Raw genomic sequence first — 18,842 nt, forward strand, 5'->3', positions numbered from 1 at the left:
AGATATTTCTACTTAGTAAGATAATTTAATTATTGTTTGTTACTCCTATTCTGTGTGTATCTCTTATACCCAGCTAGCACTCAAGCTTATTTCAATGTGGATATTGAGTTTAGGTTCAGTTGAAAATTCAAGATTGAAAAATCAACCTGTTACACAGCTTATTTCAAGGTGGATATTGAGTTTAGGTTCAGTTGAAAATTCAAGATTGAAAAATCAAGCTGTTACACAGTTTACATCAAGCTGTAAAAATTTAGCTTGAATTACAATAATTTTCCCAACTTGAAATAAACTGTAATTTCCCTGGAAGGCTGTACAGCAGATGCGCGCGCAGCATAGCTTCCATAGACGTCCACGGGAAGCGCCACAAGCGTTTATAAGCGTTGCACTGACGGCCATTTTACCTTTTGTGACGCGCATTAATGATCGTTGACTGTTGTGAAGTTTGTTTTATACTGGAAAATAGTTCGGTAAGTGTGTGGCGTCTCCTGCCTTACAGCTACACCGGATCTGAAGAGGATATATAGTGTATTACAGGTACGTTGGTGCATTTTTCTCTAGTGGTACGTTAATATTACAAATGATAAATATTATTATGTAACGTAAAGAAATATCATATTCTTTTACGTAGAAAAATTGAGCCTCGGTGAAAGTGAAATGGATTACCAGCTAAGAATTACAAGTTGTTCAGCAAAAAGAGGTCATTTCAAACTAGCTCTCTAGTACGTGGCACCAATAAATTAAAACTTAATGTGATTTTACCTTTTTTAAAATCTCGCCTTTTTATATATATCGCCCTATTACATTTGTTTACTTGTAAGTATTCACGTGTCTCACACCATGAATGAATAATCGTGAAGTGCGAAAAGTTTCTTTGCGAATACAAATATTAATGACATGGTGAAAGGGAAAAAGTACATCAAAAACCAGTCACTACATAGGTGTCAGTCTTTTATTTACGTAGCTTTGACTGCTCTTTAATTGTGGTAATATGAAATTTCTTCCTGTTAGTATGACACTCTTGCACAAAGTAAACATACTCAAGAAATTCAAGTCAAAGAAGTCTTAAAGTTGGGGCAACAGTAAAATCAGAGTTGCAGTCTGTTATTACGCCATCAGTCTTGAGAGATTTTGTTGAAGCTGTTAATTCTTTCTGTGATGATGGACACAAAATTTCTTGTGACTCATGCTTGGCAAAAGTTAAGCATATTCATAATAAGTGTAACATTACTTTTCATGGAAAGTAGTGGCAAATTTTGGATCTGGGCTGTACTGTGAAGGATGAATCTATTGAGAATGATTGTAGTACTGTTGAGAAAGCTTACCATATTCCAACATTTATGAACAACAGGGGACACTTCTCATTTGACTAGAACTTAAAAAAAAATCTGACTTTATTGTGAATGTTTGTACCTTTTTAATGTTGTATTTAGCTTAAATAGTGTGTGTTTAGTTGCACTAACATAATTGTGGATAGAATAAAACGTTTACATTTTTCTAAACAGTAGTTTCCTTATAAGCTTACAGTATGAGGTGCATATGATTTCAAGTAATTGTTTCTTTATAATTCAGATTAAATGGCCCTGAAAATGTTAGAAATAGTGATGTGTGGCTTCTTCATGAAGTCATCGCAAAATTACCGAAATGTAATCTTTACTTTAAAAATTTCAAACAAAAAGTTATTTCAAATTACTTTAAAAACTCTTTGGAATGAAGTCATCAGAAGCAGCTGCTTACTCAGTGACGTTTATACTAGTTAATGATTCTTACTTCATCACTGAGTTTGAAGTTATTTTGGTAATCTGGGGCATAAATTATATTTAGGTTGATCAGTTTCAACTTTTTACATTTTTTATGTTTAGGTATGGCTAACATTTTCTTTTACCTGTTACAGGATCATTATACCAGCAGAAGTCAGCAATATTTGATCCTGCTCTGGTCTGTGTGCTGGGGCCGGAGGGGATTCAGAATAATTAAATTTTAAAATAAAACAATTTTAAACACTTTGAAAATAAAAAAAATTTAAACATACATGTCTTAATAATTTGTTTCACACCATTTCCATTCTGATATTTATGTAATTAATTAGGTTCAATAAATTCAGATAAATAATTATATAGCTTAAAACAAGCTGTAAATACCAGGCTGTATTCCATGTGTGTAGATACAGCTGGAGCCAAACTGAGCTTGAAATATAGCTTGAACTCAGCCAACTTTGATGTTTGTTTCAAGCTTGAATCCAACTAACAGGCCTGAATATTCCAGCTTTGATCAAGCTTACATACTTGAACTTTACATCTGGAAACAAGTTTGAAACCAGCTTACTGTGCTATCTGGGTATGTATTCTGCTATGTGCAGTATGCACCACTGTCATCTCTCATCACACACCACCTTTTTTATATTTTGTCTATATATCCTGTATGTATTCTGCTATGTGAGTTATGTACCACTACTGTCATCTCTCATCATATATCATCTTAACATAATTTTTCAAATTGACTTGTCCTATATCATGATGTGCTTTGCTGTACAAATTGTATGTTCTACAGGACCAATAATAAATCAAATCAAGTTTTCTAGTGTAATTCTTTACAAAATTATATATTTTCTCTGTTAGGTATTGTTTACCAGCATAATTTAGATGAAGTCCGTGTCTGGTGTGCATGGATTTTTCAAGAGTGCTTACATCTATTACATTTGCATGCTCAAATTTTCCACAAACATCCTTTATGTCAGAGTTTATCTTAATCGCTAACTGATTCACACATGACCAGGAAGGTAGGTCATGCCTCTGTGGTTGGTTACTAACTAACACATTCGTGTGGATTGTCTGCTGCAGTACACATTTAAGAGCTATTTTTATTTCGTTGTCTTGATCCCTTGCAACATCGTTCGCACCTCCAAAAATTACCACGTAGTCTGATGGTCCAAAGTTTTTACAAGAGTTTTCAATTGGTTTTGTTACTTCCGAAAAACAAGCTCCTGGTTTCACGAAACCCATGACAATGTAGCTTGGTAAAAGGTTAGACACTCTTTCTGCAATTTGATGACCATGACTGTCGGCGAGTATAAGGACCTGTCGATCTTTTTTGTACAGTCTCAGCTGGTCGATATTGTTTTGTTCTGTGTTGTTGATAGTTCCTTCAGTATCTCTGTGACACTGTCTCATGAATCACACAAACCTGTGAACATTCATGCTGCCCTTCTCTGTATATGTCCATTATCCCCTGTTAGTCCTATTTAGTACAGGTTCCACAAACTAGAGCAATATTCTTTAACAATTCACATAGGTGATTTGTAAACAATCTACTGTGTAGACTAACTGCACTTCCCCAGTAGTCTACCAATAAACTGAAGTCTATCATCTGCTTTACTCACAACAGAGCCTGTGTGATCATTCAATTTCATATCCCTACAAAGTGTTAAATCTAAAATTTGTATGAGTTAGTCGATTCCAACAGTGACTCATTGATACTATAGTCATAGGATACTACTTCTGTTCATCTTGTGAAGTGCAAAATCTGACCTTTCTGAACATTTAAATCAAGTTGCCAGTCTTTGCACCACTTTGAAATTGCACCACCTTTGAAATTTGATCAAGATCTAACTGAATATTTATGCAGCTTCCTTCAGAGGGTATTCATTGAAGCATCATTTGCAAAAAGTCAATGTTACTATTAATAATGTCTGTGAGGTCATTAATACACAACATGAACAGCAAGGGTTCCTACACACTTTCCTGGGGAAGACCTGACGTTACTTCTGCATCTGACAATGACTCATCAATATAACATGCTGCATCCTCCAACCACAAAGTCTTCAGTACAGTCCCAAATTTCACTTTATACTGCATATGATCATACTTATGACAGTAAGTGTAAGTGTGTTACTGAGTCAAATGCTATTCAGGAAACCTGAAGTATTACTTCTACCTGACTGCCTTGATCAAAAGCTAATAGAATGTTGTGAGAAAAGTGTGAGTTGAGTTTCACATGATCAATGTTTTCAGAATCCATGCTTGTTGGCATTGAGGAGGTCATGCTGTTCGAGATACCTCATTATGTTTGAGCTCAGAATATTTCCTAAGATTCTGCAACAAATCAATGTCAAGGATATTGGACGGTAATTTTGTGGATCACTTCTACTATCTCTCTTTTAGATGGGTGTGACCTCAGCTTTTTACCAAGAACAGTCAACTTTAAATTTCACCAAAAGGGTGTTTGATTAGAACAGTTGAATGCATTAGGCTGTTCACAAAAAAATCACAGTAAGCAAAATAGTCAATGGTGTGTTTAGTATTGTTTTGTTCAAGGGGTACAGTCTCCACAGGAAGCAGTAACTCAGTGGGACAGAGCCAAAGTTGAACCAAGCATTATTTCCCATGATGAATACCACTACTCCCATATCTTCTAAATACGATCTTAGAAGCGATTGCTCTCACAGCATAATACAATATTGGAGGTTCTCAACAATCTCATTACACACGTCTATAAAACATTTCTCTTTTGTGGAGATTTCAGTGCACAGATGCCATGGAACTCTACTACCACATGTCTCTGGATTTCAACTGTTGACAGCTGCATATTGTCATAAGAAGTAGGTTTTCTAAGCAAATGGTGGAGAAGACATTTCAGCATTGCTACAAGATCAGTCCCTACCATTGATTTCCTAATACCCATTTCTGGCCTTGTAGACATTGGTCAATAGGAAGAGCTCAATTATTTGCATTTCAGAGGCCAGTTCCCAGTCTGAGAACACCTAGCAGATCGCAAAGCATGTGAAAGGAAGCCACTAAAAAGGATGCACAGTAATGTTATCTGAACTCTGTATGGTCTAGCGACAGTGTTTGATCATCAAGACAATAATCAGGAAAGCTGTTACAGAAATGATCAATAGGATGTATACATGGGATAGACTATAGAGATTCATGCCATGAAGTGTTTGTACAGCACAAATATTTGACCACATGTTTAAATTACTTACATTTTTATGACAATGAAAACAATCAATTTTCGACATAATAATCTAATTGTATAGGTAAAAAATCTAATCTCCGAGCAGTGGCAGAACATACACATAAAAGAGGATTGTAATTAGGCAAGCTTTCAGAGCCAGTGGCTCCTTCTTCAGGCAGAAGGGTTGAAGGGGAAGGAAGAGGGATGAAGGAAAAGGACTAGAGAGGTCTAGGAAAAGGTGCAGATTTTGGGAAAGTCACCCAGAACAGTGGGTCAGGGGAGACTTACCATATGGAATGAGGAAAAAAAACTGATTGTTAGTGACTGCATCAGATGAGCTTTGAAAATCTGATAGTTTAAAGGTGGAAGACAGGATAAGACAGAGATTAGTGCTTAAACATCATTCATGAGTTAATAATAGTGAAAAGCTAAGTGCATTGCACGTAACAGATGTGGGAGGGGGTCATTGAAAAAGAGATGGGTAAGATAATGAACGATGTAAAAAACTAAAATGTGGTGAAGAAAAGAGTGGTTATTGTGAAGAAATGCTGAGACAGAAGAAATTAATGTAAATTAAGGCCAGGTGGGTGATAAGAACCAAGGACATGTTTTTTATTTTTATTTATTTATTTTCTTAAATTCCCATGTCTTCTAACTCTCCAAACTGTCCTCTCTTGCCATGATGAATCCCGTCTCGTTACATTCATTCTTTTTGAAAATGAAAACTAAAGTCTCACATTCTGTTTCTTGAAACCTGCTTGCTCGTGGAGTTACTCCAAAAGGCCTAATATTGAATGTCCCTGTTTCTGGATGTAATCCTGCTCTACACCAGGCTCTTTACAGTTTCAAATACAGCAATCTCTTGGACTTACCCATCTAAGCTGTAACCTACATGCCTTAGCAGCCAATTTATACTTCACCAGGCTTCTCTTCTTCCGTAAAATCCTACAGCTATCTGCCCCTCCTGTTTCCTGGGATGGTATCATCCACCGAGCCAACTTCAAACTGCAACAACATGCCAGACTTCACCTCAAAAAGCTATCCCATCCTCCTCTAAACTACCTGAACAGTGGTGTTTCCCTTCCTGTCCCTCTGCAGCTCCCAGAACAGCCACACAATCAAACATCACTCCTCTCCTACAATCCGAGCTTGGTTAACCACCTTAGCATCCCACAGCCTTCACCACTGCCTCCCAGACCAAGAATAAACTATAATCACAAGAGCCGGCCAGAGTGGCTGAGCAGTTCTAGGTGCTTCAGTCTGGAACCGCGTGACTGCTACAGTTGCAGGTTCGAATCCTGCCTCGGGCATGGATGTGTGTGTTGTCCTTCGGTTAGTTAGGTTTAAGTAGTTCTAAGTTCTAGGGGACTGATGACCTCAGATGTTAAGTCCCATAGTGCTCAGAGCCATTTGAACCAGCCATATAATCACAAGAACCATTCACGACAGTACAATGTTTTTAACCTCTCAACTAAAGCACTCTCCCCTCCTGAATTATCTGTATTATCTAAGGGTCTCACTTTCAACACTAAACCTGCATTTTATCAGGCTGCTTTGATGAAGAACCTACTTTCCTTCACACATAATATCAACTGGAAATGTCACTTTGCAGCCCAATCCCAAAACCTTTTCAACAGCAAACTTGGCATTGAACACTGCTTTGAACAGTTCAGACCATGATCCCAACTTGATCCACAACCACTACCTCAAAATCATCCCTTTCATGCCTTCCAAGAATTCTTCACTTGCAGCATTACTTCACAACCCTTGCCCAGGTCCCTACAACATGATCCTAACCTGTCCTCTGCAGAACACCAGGCTCTAGGTTTGCCAAAAGCTGGTCACTCCATCATTATCCTCTCAGCAGACAAAGGATCTACCACTGTAGTACTTGACTGAAAGGAGTACATTAGTGAAGGTCTATGCCAGCTATCCGACACCTATACATACAGTGTCTGCCATCAAGATCCCATGCCTGTGATTCAAACTGACCTGCAGTCCCTGCTTAAAACCTCAGGTCCCTCACAAAGACTTACACCTCAATCCATAGAACTTCTGACTCCACCCAAACCACACACCTCCACCTTTTACCTTCTTTCTAAGATTCACAAACCCAATCTTCCTGGCCATCTTGCAGTTGCTGGCTCCAAACCACCGACCGAACATGTATCTGCCTTAGTTGATTAGCAACTGCAACCTTGCTTGTCACCATTGATGCCACCTCCCTCTATACCAACATCCTCCATGTAGATGGTTTGTCTGCTGCTGAACTTTTCCTCAGTCAGTGCCTACCTGATTCCAAACCTATGACATCCTTCCTATTCACCTTAATCAATTTTATACATACCAACAACTGCTTCAACTCTGAAGGACAGACTTACAAACAGATCAGGGGTATTGCCATGGGAGCTAGGATGGCTTCTTCCTATGCCATTCTTTTAATGGGTTGCTTGAAGGGGGCTTTCCTGGGATCCTTAAGTCTTTAGTCCTTTCTTTGGTTTAGATATAGTTATGACATCTTTACCATACGGACTCATGGTGAGACTGACCTGTTAAAATTCATGGGATCTCTGAAAAAATTCTCCCAATTAAATTTCACATATTCCTATTCTGAATCCCATGCCATTTTCCTTGATTTTGATCTCATCCTCACCGAAGGCCAGCCACATACTTCCATCCACATTAAACCTACCAACAAACAACAGTACTTACATTCTGACAGCTGCCATCCTTTCTATGTCATACTTTCCCTCCCATACAACCTTGGCATTTAAGGCAGATGACTTTGCAAAGAAACTTAAAGACTATCTCATTGAAAAAGTGTTTTACAGTGTTGCAGAATACTTATGCCATTAAATTTGTATATATTGTTACTCATTATCAGTGATGTAAAAATGTAAGCTAAAGGTGTAGAAAAATAAGTGATAAAGAATTTTAATACTTTGACATGTCCTATATTACACGTACATTTACTGTACACAATGTAATCTTACAGGATCAAATAAAATTCAATTCAATTCAATTTGTTCAGATTCAGACTGTTTACAGCAATACACCACCATTCTTGCCTCAGCCTTCACTGCACGTAATTACCCCACCAACCTAGATCAAAAGCAGATTTCCTGGGCCATCATACCCAATCCCAGTGCTGCTGATCCCCCCAAAAAACAAATTCAGAGCATACCACTTGTCACTCAATATTATCCTAGTCTGGAACGTATTAATCAGCTGCTTTGACAGGGCTGTGATTTCCTAAAATCATGCCCTGAAATGAGATCCATTCTCTCTGAAATCTTACCCACCACATCTAGAATAGCTTTTCTTCACCCTCACAATCTCTGCAACATTCTTCTCAGACCCTATGCTCCTTCTGCACCCATCTTCCTACCCTATGGCTCCTACCCCTATGACCACCCCCACTGCAAAATTTGCCCTGTGCACCCTTCTACCACCACGTATAACAGCTCTGAAACTGGCAAAACATATACTATCAAAGGGAGAGCCACCTGTGAAACAACACATGTCATATGCCAGCTGTTATGTAAACACTGTTCGGCCTTTTACATTGGAATGGCTACTGCCTAATTTTCAATTAGGATGAATGGCCATAGGCAGAGGGTGTATACTGGCAACACATAATATCCTGCTGCACAGCATGCTCTACAACATGATAATCATGATATCAGTGCCTGTTTCACCACACACACACACCATCTGAGTTCTTCCCTCAGACATTAGTCTCCCAGAAGTCTGCAAGTGGGAACTAGTGCTACAAGTGAAGTCCCCATTTTTATAATTAAGGACTGTATCAAGAGCCTACTTCCACCTTTAGTTGATATTATAAATCAATCTTACAAGCAGGGCTACTTTCCAGACTATTTAAAATATGCAAAATTACTACCTCTCTTCAAAAAAGGTGATGCAGGAATAATTGAAAATTATAGGCCAATTTCTCTATCATGCTTTGCAAAAATATTAGAAACTATTATGAAAGATAGGCTAATGAATTATTTAAATAAATACAACTTGCTGTCTGTTGACCAGTTTGGATTTCGATCAGGGAAAAGCACAGAATCAGCAACAGCACACCTCACAAAACACATTCTAGAACCATTAGATAAAGGGAACTACACAACGGGTATATTTCTTGATCTAACTAAAGCGTTTGATACAGTAGACCACAACATATTGTTAAATAAGTTAGATGAACTTGGAATAAGGGGACTTGTGAACAAATGGTTCCAGTCATATCTAAAAAATAGTTGCTCAAACTATATTGTAAAGTATACTTCAGACCCAAATTATGTAAATATAGGTGTCCCACAGGGTAGTGTCCTTGGCCCAGTACTATTCCTCATTTACATAAACAACTTCCCACAGAGCAACAAGCATGGACAAACAATATTGTTTGCAGATGACTCAAATGTTCTAATCAGTGACAAATCACCAGATGCACTAAAAGAAAAAGCCAAACAAACACTAAACAGTGTACGTGAGTGGGCATCCAATAATAAACTAACACTAAATCTTAAAAAAACAAATGCTGTTAACTTCTATGTCTGCAAAAAACCACACTATAACAACTTTAAGTTAAACAATGAAACTATAGAATGTGTAGACTACACAAAATTTCTTGGTATGCATGTTGACAGTCAGTTAAAGTGGGAAGAACATATTAAAATAGTAACAGAATCGCTACAGCATGCTATGCTCTGAGAATTCTGACTGCAGTTTGTGGTACTACATGTGTCAGATCTGTATATTTTTCTTATATCCACTCTGTTATTACCTATGGAATAATATTTTGGGGAGTCAACAGTAAAAATATTCAAATAGTTTTCAAATTACAGAAAAGAGCAATTCGTATAATAACCAAGAGTGGCAGTAGGGCTCACTGCCTTGAACATTTCCAAAAGCTGGAAATCCTAACTGTCCCCTGTGAATACATTTTTCAAAGTGTTATGTATGTAAAAAAAAAATATTGACTGCTATATGAAAAATTCTTTAGTACACAGCTATGAAACTAGAAACCAATACAATCTGCATCTAGAGGGGAAAAATAAAGTTAAAACTCAGCAGAGCTTGTTGTACAATGCTGTTAAATTATATAATAAATTACCCCAAAAAATAAAAGATATTGACACAATCGGACAGTTCAAAACAAAACTAAAATTTTTTTTGTTAAATAAAAGTTATTACGCAGTAATGGACTATCTGAATTAAAACATGTAGTGTAATTAAAGTAGCCTGCATGGTAATACATGAGGAAATAATTATAATATGAAAACAAAAATTTTACAGTACTATAAGAAAATTACAAATCACACAAGGATATAAAACAAATTTGAGATACCTCAAAAATGTGTGTAAATACAAATTTTGTGTGTATAATTGTAAGTATATTGTATTGTATATGATTTTGCTGACGAAATCCGCACAATGTAAATTGTTACATGGATTAATAAAGAAATCAATCAAAACATGTCCTTGGTTGTCACTACCAATCTGGCCTTAATTCACATTAATTTCTTCCATCTCAGAATTTCTTCACAGTTACTACTCTTTTCTTCACTCCATTTTAGTTTTCTACATCTTTCATTGTCTTACCTGTCTATTTTTCACCACCCTCCTCCCGCCACTGTTACATTCAGTGCACTTAGCTTTTCACTCTTATTAACTCGTGCATGACGTTTAAGCAGTAATCTCTGTCTTGCACATTATACTATCTTCCAACTTTAAGCTCTCATCTTTTCAAATATCATCTGATGCAGTCTCCAACAATCAGTCTTTCCTTCTCATTCCATGTGGTAAGTCTCCCCTGACCCACTGTTCCGGGTGATGCTTCTGAAATCTACGCCTTCTCCCAGACCTGTCCAGTCCTTTTTCTTCACCCTTGTTCCTTCCCCTTCAACCCTTCTGCCTGAAGGAGTCACTGGCTCCAAAAGCTTGCCTCTTTTATGTGTGTATTCTGCTGCTGCTTGGTGTGTAGATTTTTTTTTTTTCCTATGCAATTAAATTACATTTTTATAAGTCAACCATCTGAAGTTATCAAGTGCAGTGATGTACATGAGCACAACAGCAGACCAAAATATAACTACTTTCAGAAAAGAACAAAATTAAACAGGAGCCCATACATCAGAGGTTTGATTTGGTTTAACAAGCTACCAAACGGTTTAATATTATATGAGTTAACTGATTTTTACAATAAATTAAAATCAATTCTAATAAAAATATGTTTATATACAGTCACGGAAGTGTAAGACACTGCTTGCAAGAGCACGCTAAGATAGTTTGTGTGTGTGTGGGGGGGGGGGGGGGGGGGGAGGGGGGAAGCTTAGACCTTGGGGTACGGTGCATTTTTAATGTTTTGGGAGATGAATGGCGACTCGTAAGTAACCATAAAAATTTTCAGATGTGACCATATTAAAAAACTGTGTTTTCTTGAGAGAAAAACACCTGAATACACAATATTTTTTCCTTCCCCCCTTTACCCATAGGTATGCATGTGCTTGCTGCTTACGATATGAACCAGTAGCGTATTAACCATAAAGTACTAAATGTTTAGGTGCAACTATTGCAGAATGTAACGTATGTTGGAAATACAATTTTTGTCACTTTATTGATGTTTGCAAAAGCCATAAATGTGCTGTCTGTATGCAAAGAAAATGTAAGTGAACAGATAAATGTTTACAAAATTTCTTAAAGATTCAAACTGTATGCCAAACTAGGACTTGAACCTAGAACCCTGCCTTTCACAGTCAATGCTCTTACAGGCTCAGCTATCCTGCTAAGACTAACAACCCATCCCTACAGTTTGAGCATGGGGCTAGTGTATATCTTGCCACTCTAGTTTATCTCATATCAGCTGGTGGATGGCTTTTGCTGTATATAGTCTGATATACCCTTAAAATTGCAATCGGTATGTTAATATCATGGCTGTTAAGCAAATACATGTCTGTCCATGGTAGCTGAGTGGTCAGCATGAAAAATGTCAATCGTAAGGGCCTAGGTTCAATTCCCAGCTGGGTCAGAGATTTTTCCACTCAGGGACTGGGTGTTGTGTTGTCCTAATCATCATCATTTCATCCCCATCAATGCGCAAGTCACTGAAGCGGCGTCAAATCGAAAGACTTGCAACCAGCGAACGATCTACCTGACAGAAGGCCTTAGTCACACGACATTTACATTTTAGCAAATACATGGCTTTATGTTGTTGATTGATATGACCAGTAATGTTGAAAAATATTTTGTTATCTGACATTTTCTGGTACTGTATGCCTACTACACTTTAATTCTGCATATGTTGAACTTTATTGCATGTTAGACTGTCCCACAGAATTTTATGAAAATATGATTGAGTTTCAACTGTTATCAAAATATGATCATTTGACAGCTAACAAGGATGTCTCAACTGGAGTAAAGTGGGCAGCACACCCTGCCCCCCCCCCCTCCCTCCCCACCCAGCTCACAGGAAAAATAAAATATAATGTAGCTCAGGTATTCTTCTTTCTGGACAATGATTTAAAAGTCACGATTTAGCATGTCTTTAACAGGGTCAGAACTGAAACTTTTTTATGGCTACTTACAAGTCACCATTCACCTCCTGAAATATTAAAATACTTCACACTGACAGGTCCAGCCCTCTCCCCTCCCCTTCCTCTCAACCTCTGCTACAAACTGTTATATGGCCACCATTAATAGATTACTCTTTGTATGTCTTTTCTATTTTCATTTAGGTTTTATTCTTTTAGCTAAACTACCAGTGATTGTTTTTTTATTGGTATTTTGATTATGTTACACCTTGCATGCATTTCAAACTCACATAAAATGGTTATGCAACCAAAATTGTTCAGTAGTAATGAAACTGATATTTTAATCCAATTAATGACAGGGAGTATTATAGATTACTGTCATTCAGAAAATTTGTTTAGGTAGTGGATCCCATTGCAACTTAAATACAAAGAATAAGGAATAAGAGTAACAAGACAGTGTAATAGATTCAACAATCTTAAAAGAAAAATACAAAATAATAATTCTCTTGGAGCATATGGAAACTGCCGGGAAATCTGTGTTCTTTAATCTTTTCAGCAATTTGAAAAATTACTGAAGGAAAGAAGTAGACACTCTATGTAATAACTTGTAATAACATAAATGTCTACAGTATAATCACACATTAACGAAGTTTTTAACATTATGCTGAGGTTAAATTTGTGCATTGTCTGCTTTTCTTCCGCTAGATATTCATTAATGATTGATTTACAATTTCATAAGGAACACATGTATATGTTGTTGTTGTTGTGGTCTTCAGTCCTGAGACTGGTTTGATGCAGCTCTCCATGCTACTCTATCCTGTGCAAGCTTCTTCATCTCCCAGTACCTACTGCAACCTACATCCTTCTGAATCTGCTTAGTGTACTCATCTCTTGGTCTCCCTCTACGATTTTTACCCTCCATGCTGCCCTCCAATGCTAAATTTGTGATCCCTTGATGCCTCAAAACATGTCCTACCAACCGATCCCTTCTTCTAGTCAAGTTGTGCCACAAACTTCTCTTCTCCCCAATCCTATTCAATACCCCCTCATTAGTTACGTGATCTACCCACCTTATCTTCAGCATTCTTCTGTAGCACCACATTTCGAAAGCTTCTATTCTCTTCTTGTCCAAACTGGTTATCGTCCATGTTTCACTTCCATACATGGCTACACTCCATACAAATACTTTCATAAACGACTTCCTGACACTTAAATCTATACTCGATGTTAACAAATTTCTCTTCTTCAGAAACGATTTCCTTGCCATTGCCAGTCTACATTTTATATCCTCTCTACTTCGACCATCATCAGTTATTTTACTCCCTAAATAGCAAAACTCCTTTAGTACTTTAAGTGTCTCATTTCCTAATCTAATCCCCTCAGCATCACCCGATTTAATTTGACTACATTCCATTATCCTCGTTTTGCTTTTGTTGATGTTCATCTTATATCCTCCTTTCAAGACACTGTCCATTCCGTTCAACTGCTCTTCCAAGTCCTTTGCTGTCTCTGACAGAATTACAATGTCATCGGCGAACCTCAAAGTTTTTACTTCTTCTCCATGAATTTTAATACCTACTCCGAATTTTTCTTTTGTTTCCTTTACTGCTTGCTCAATATACAGATTGAATAACATCGGGGAGAGGCTACAACCCTGTCTCACTCCTTTCCCAACCACTGCTTCCCTTTCATGCCCCTCGACTTTTATAACTGCCATCTGGTTTCTGTACAAATTGTAAATAGCCTTTTGCTCCCTGTATTTTACCCCTGCCACCTTCAGAATTTGAAAGAGAGTATTCCAGTTAACGTTGTCAAAAGCTTTCTCTAAGTCTACAAATGCTAGAAATGTAGGTTTGCCTTTCCTTAATCTTTCTTCTAAGATAAGTCATAAGGTTAGTATTGCCTCACGTGTTCCAACATTTCTACGGAATCCAAACTGATCTTCCCCGAGGTCCGCTTCTACCAGTTTTTCCATTCGTCTGTAAAGAATTTGCGTTAGTATTTTGCAGCTGTGACTTATTAAACTGATAGTTCGGTAATTTTCACATCTGTCAACACCTGCTTTCTTTGGGATTGGAATTATTATATTCTTCTTGAAGTCTGTGGGTATTTCGCGTGTCTCATACATCTTGCTCACCAGATGGTAGAGTTTTGTCATGACTGGCTCTCCCAAGGCCATCAGTAGTTCTAATGGAATGTTGTCTACTCCTGGGGCCTTGTTTCGACTCAGGTCTTTCAGTGCTCTGTCAAACTCTTCACGCAGTATCTTATCTCCCATTTCATCTTCATCTACATCCTCTTCCATTTCCATAATATTGTCCTCAAGTACATCGCCCTTGTATAAACCCTCTATATACTCCTTCCACCTTTCTGCCTTCCCTTCTTTGCTTAGAACTGGGTTGCCATCTGAGCTCTTGATATTCATACAAGTGGTTTTCTTCTCTCCAAAGGTCTCTTTAATTTTCCTGTAGGCAGTAGCTATCTTACCCCTAGTGAGACAAGCCTCTACATCCTTACATTTGTCCTCTAGCCATCCCTGCTTAGCCATTTTGCACTTCCTGTCGATCTCCTTTTGAGACGTTTGTATTCCTTTTTGCCTGCTTCATTTACTGCATTTTTATATTTTCTCCTTTCATCAATTAAATTCAATATTTCTTCTGTTACCCAAGGATTTCTACTAGCCCTCGTCTTTTTACCTACTTGATCCTCTGCTGCCTTCACTACTTCATCCCTCAGAGTTACCCATTCTTCTTCTACTGTATTTCTTTCCCCCATTCCTGTCAATTGTCCCCTTATGCTCTCCCTGAAACTCTGTACAACCTCTGGTTCTTTCAGTTTATCCAGGTCCCATCTCCTTAAATTCCCACCTTTTTGCAGTTTCTTCAGTTTCAATCTGCAGTTCATAACCAATAGATTGTGGTCAGAATCCACATCTGCCCCTGGAAATGTCTTACAATTTAAAACCTGGTTCCTAAATCTCTGTCTTACCATTCTATAAGCTATCTGAAACCTTTTAGTATCTCCAGGCTTCTTTCATGTATACAACCTTCTTTTATGATTCTTGAACCAAGTGTTAGCTATGATTAAGTTATGCTCTGTGCAAAATTCTACAAGGCGGCTTCCTCTTTCATTTCTTCCCCCCAATCCATATTCACCTACTATGTTTCCTTCTCTCCGTTTTCCTACTGACGAATTCCAGTCACCCATGACTATTAAATTTTCATCTCCCTTCACTACCTGAATAATTTCTTTTATCTCGTCATACATTTCATCAATTTCTTCATCATCTGCAGAGCTAGTTGGCATATAAACTTGTACTACTGTAGTAGGCGTGGGCTTCGTGTCTATCTTGGCCACAATAATGCGTTCACTATGTTGTTTGTAGTAGCTTACCTGCATTCCTATTTTTTTTATTCATTATTAAACCTACTCCTGCATTACCCATATTTGATTTTGTATTTATAACCCTGTAATCACCTGACCAAAAGTCTTGTTCCTCCTGCCACCGAACTTCACTAATTCCCACTATATCTAACTTTAACCTATCTATTTCCCTTTTTAAATTTTCTAACCTACCTGCCCGATTAAGGGATCTGACATTCCACGCTCCGATCCGTAGAACGCCAGTTTTCTTTCTCCTGATAATGACGTCCTCTTGAGTAGTCCCCGCCTGGAGATCCGAATGGGGGACTATTTTACCTCCGGAATATTTTACCCAAGAGGACGCCATCATCATTTAATCATACAGTAAAGCTGCATGTATATATTCCACAAAAATACTATTTATTGGATAACAAAAATCAATCATGAAACCAAATAAATGGGAGAAAAACAAAAATTCATCTGCAGGCGACTGGTGAGATGTGCATAGATAAACAAGACAATTTAGAATAATGCTGCAATTTTGAGTTATTGCTCTTTGTCTTGTTTAAAAACCCTTCACCCATGTCTTTCCCTCTCCTCCCCCCCCCCCCCCCCCGCTCTCTCTCTCTCTCTCTCTCTCTCTCTCTCTCTCTCTCTCTCTCTCTCTCTCTCTCTCCCCCCCCCCCCCCTCTCTATCTCTTTCTCTTTCTCTCAAACACACAAACACCCACCCACACACAGACACACACACATGCACGCACGCACGCACGCACACACACACACAGCACAGCAAAGCACAGTGGCTGTAAACTGCTGACATACTGCAAGGACGCAATGTTTCCATTTCTTTTTCCTTCTAATTTTTATTTTCTCCTTCAATCTTTTACTTAACACATTCGGAAAACAGACCTGTAGCTCACACTGCCAAACCACCCTTCCAGTTCCACATATTTAATTATAATTGCATGTATAGTTTTTCAAGGAGGCTGTACAGAAGACCACTTACCATTCTTTTTACATTTTGCACCATCTACATAGCTCTTATCTCTTTATTAACAATTTGAATTATATTCTAAAATTATTTCTGTTAACAATATTAGAGAAGGAAAGTTGCTACTCACCATATAGCAGAGATGCTGAGTCGCGATATGCACAATAAAATGATTCACACAAATATAGCTTTCGGCCATTAAGGCCTTTGTCAGCAAGAGAGAGAGACACCCGGGAGGGAGACGGGTTGTATGGTAGGGGTAGCAGACCGTGAAGTGCTGCAGTTTCGGAGGAGGACAGGAGAGAAGGTGGGGAGTGGGGGGGGGGGGGAGTAGCGGAAAGGAGATATAAGAAAAGAAATTAAAAGACTGGGTGTGGTGGGGAAATGACGGCTGTGTAGTGCTGGAATGGGAAAAGGGAGTGGGCTGGATGGGTGAGGACAGTGAATAATAAAGGTTGAGGCCAGGAGGGTTACAGAAATGTAGGATATATTGCAGGGAAAGTTGCCACCTGCTCAGTTCAGAAAATTAGGTATTGGTGGGAAGGAATCATATGGCACATGCTGTGAATCAGTCATGGAGTTGAGGGATATCATGATTGGCAGCACGTTCAGCAACAGGGTGGTCCACTTGTTTTTTGGCCACAGTTTGTTGGTGGCCATTCATGTGGACAGACAGCTTGTTGGTTGTTATGCCTACATAGAATGCAGCACAGTGGTTGCAGCTTAGCTTGTAAATCACATGACTGGTTTCACAGGTAGCCCTGCCTTTGATAGAATTGGTGATGTTAGCAACCGGACTGGAGTAGGTGATGGTAGGAGGATGTATGCGACAGGTCCTGCATCTAAGTCTATTACAGGGGTATGAGCCGTGAGGTAAGGGATTGGTAGCAGCAGTTATGTAAGGATGGATGAGTATATTGTGTAGGTTCGGTGGACAGTGGAATACCACTGTAGGAGGGGTGGGAGGGATAGTGGGCAGGACATTTCTCATTTCAGGGCACAACAAGAGGTAATTGAAACCTTTTTGTTGTGCCTATCACAACTCAGCATCTCCGCTATAAGATGAGTAACAACTTTCCTTCTCTAATATTGTTATGTTCCATCCTGGATTTTCAATTGTTTGATTACTTCTACTACCTGTTTTTCTCATTTTTTATCCCTGTCACCCCCATGCTGTCTCCATCTAGCATAGTCATGAACCCTTGCTTATTCTACCTCTTTCAGTACTGAAACTTGTCTTCATTCTAGCCACATTCTCAGTCCCATGTCATCTTCCTTAAATCCATTCCAGCCCTTGAAACCACTCTGAAAACAGTTATAAAAATTGCTGTCTCTGATACCCAACCATTCTTTCAGAAAGTCCTTTGCCTTAACTGATCGAAAAAGAGTATAATTCTCACCCCTCTGATCTGCTTAATTATATCAGTCTCTTCTGAATTATCTCTGTTCTTTTTACAAATTATTCTAGTCTCTGATAGATATTTAGCTGCTGTATACCATTTTTGAAATCAACACCCTTGCCCAGTAGCAGCTGAAACAGCATGCACAGTATCATCCAAGAAAGTTGTCTAAGATACTTAAATCTCATTCCAAAATGCAATCAAATAATCTATCATTTCCTTGAAACTCCCCCACCACCTCATCAGTGCATCAACACAATTAAACTCACCCACCACCTCATCAGTGCATCAACACAATACAGCTGCCAAATCCTCCATTCTTAATGTGCTCTGGCTTTCATATACCCATAAATTTCCTTCACACCAAATTGAACACATTAAACATGAAAACCCTCTTCAAAATAACTTAACACTTACATCTATCTACACTCCTGGAAATGGAAAAAAGAACACATTGACACCGGTGTGTCAGACCCATCATACTTGCTCCGGACACTGCGAGAGGGCTGTACAAGCAATGATCACACGCACGGCACAGCGGACACACCAGGAACCGCGGTGTTGGCCGTCGAATGGCGCTAGCTGCGCAGCATTTGTGCACCG

General features: G+C 38.5%; 1 long non-coding RNA gene across 1 annotated transcript; it reads left to right on the forward strand.

The window, feature by feature from the left end:
• The first annotated feature begins 400 nt into the window (after positions 1 to 400).
• On the forward strand, positions 401 to 2,028 carry LOC126255642 (uncharacterized). Its single transcript, XR_007546461.1, has 2 exons — positions 401 to 534; positions 1,892 to 2,028. It is a non-coding gene; the product is annotated as an uncharacterized LOC126255642 (long non-coding RNA).
• Positions 2,029 to 18,842: the final 16,814 nt, after the last annotated feature.

The sequence above is a fragment of the Schistocerca nitens genome, chromosome 1 (genome assembly GCF_023898315.1).
Source record: "Schistocerca nitens isolate TAMUIC-IGC-003100 chromosome 1, iqSchNite1.1, whole genome shotgun sequence".
NCBI classification, from domain to species: domain Eukaryota; kingdom Metazoa; phylum Arthropoda; class Insecta; order Orthoptera; family Acrididae; genus Schistocerca; species Schistocerca nitens.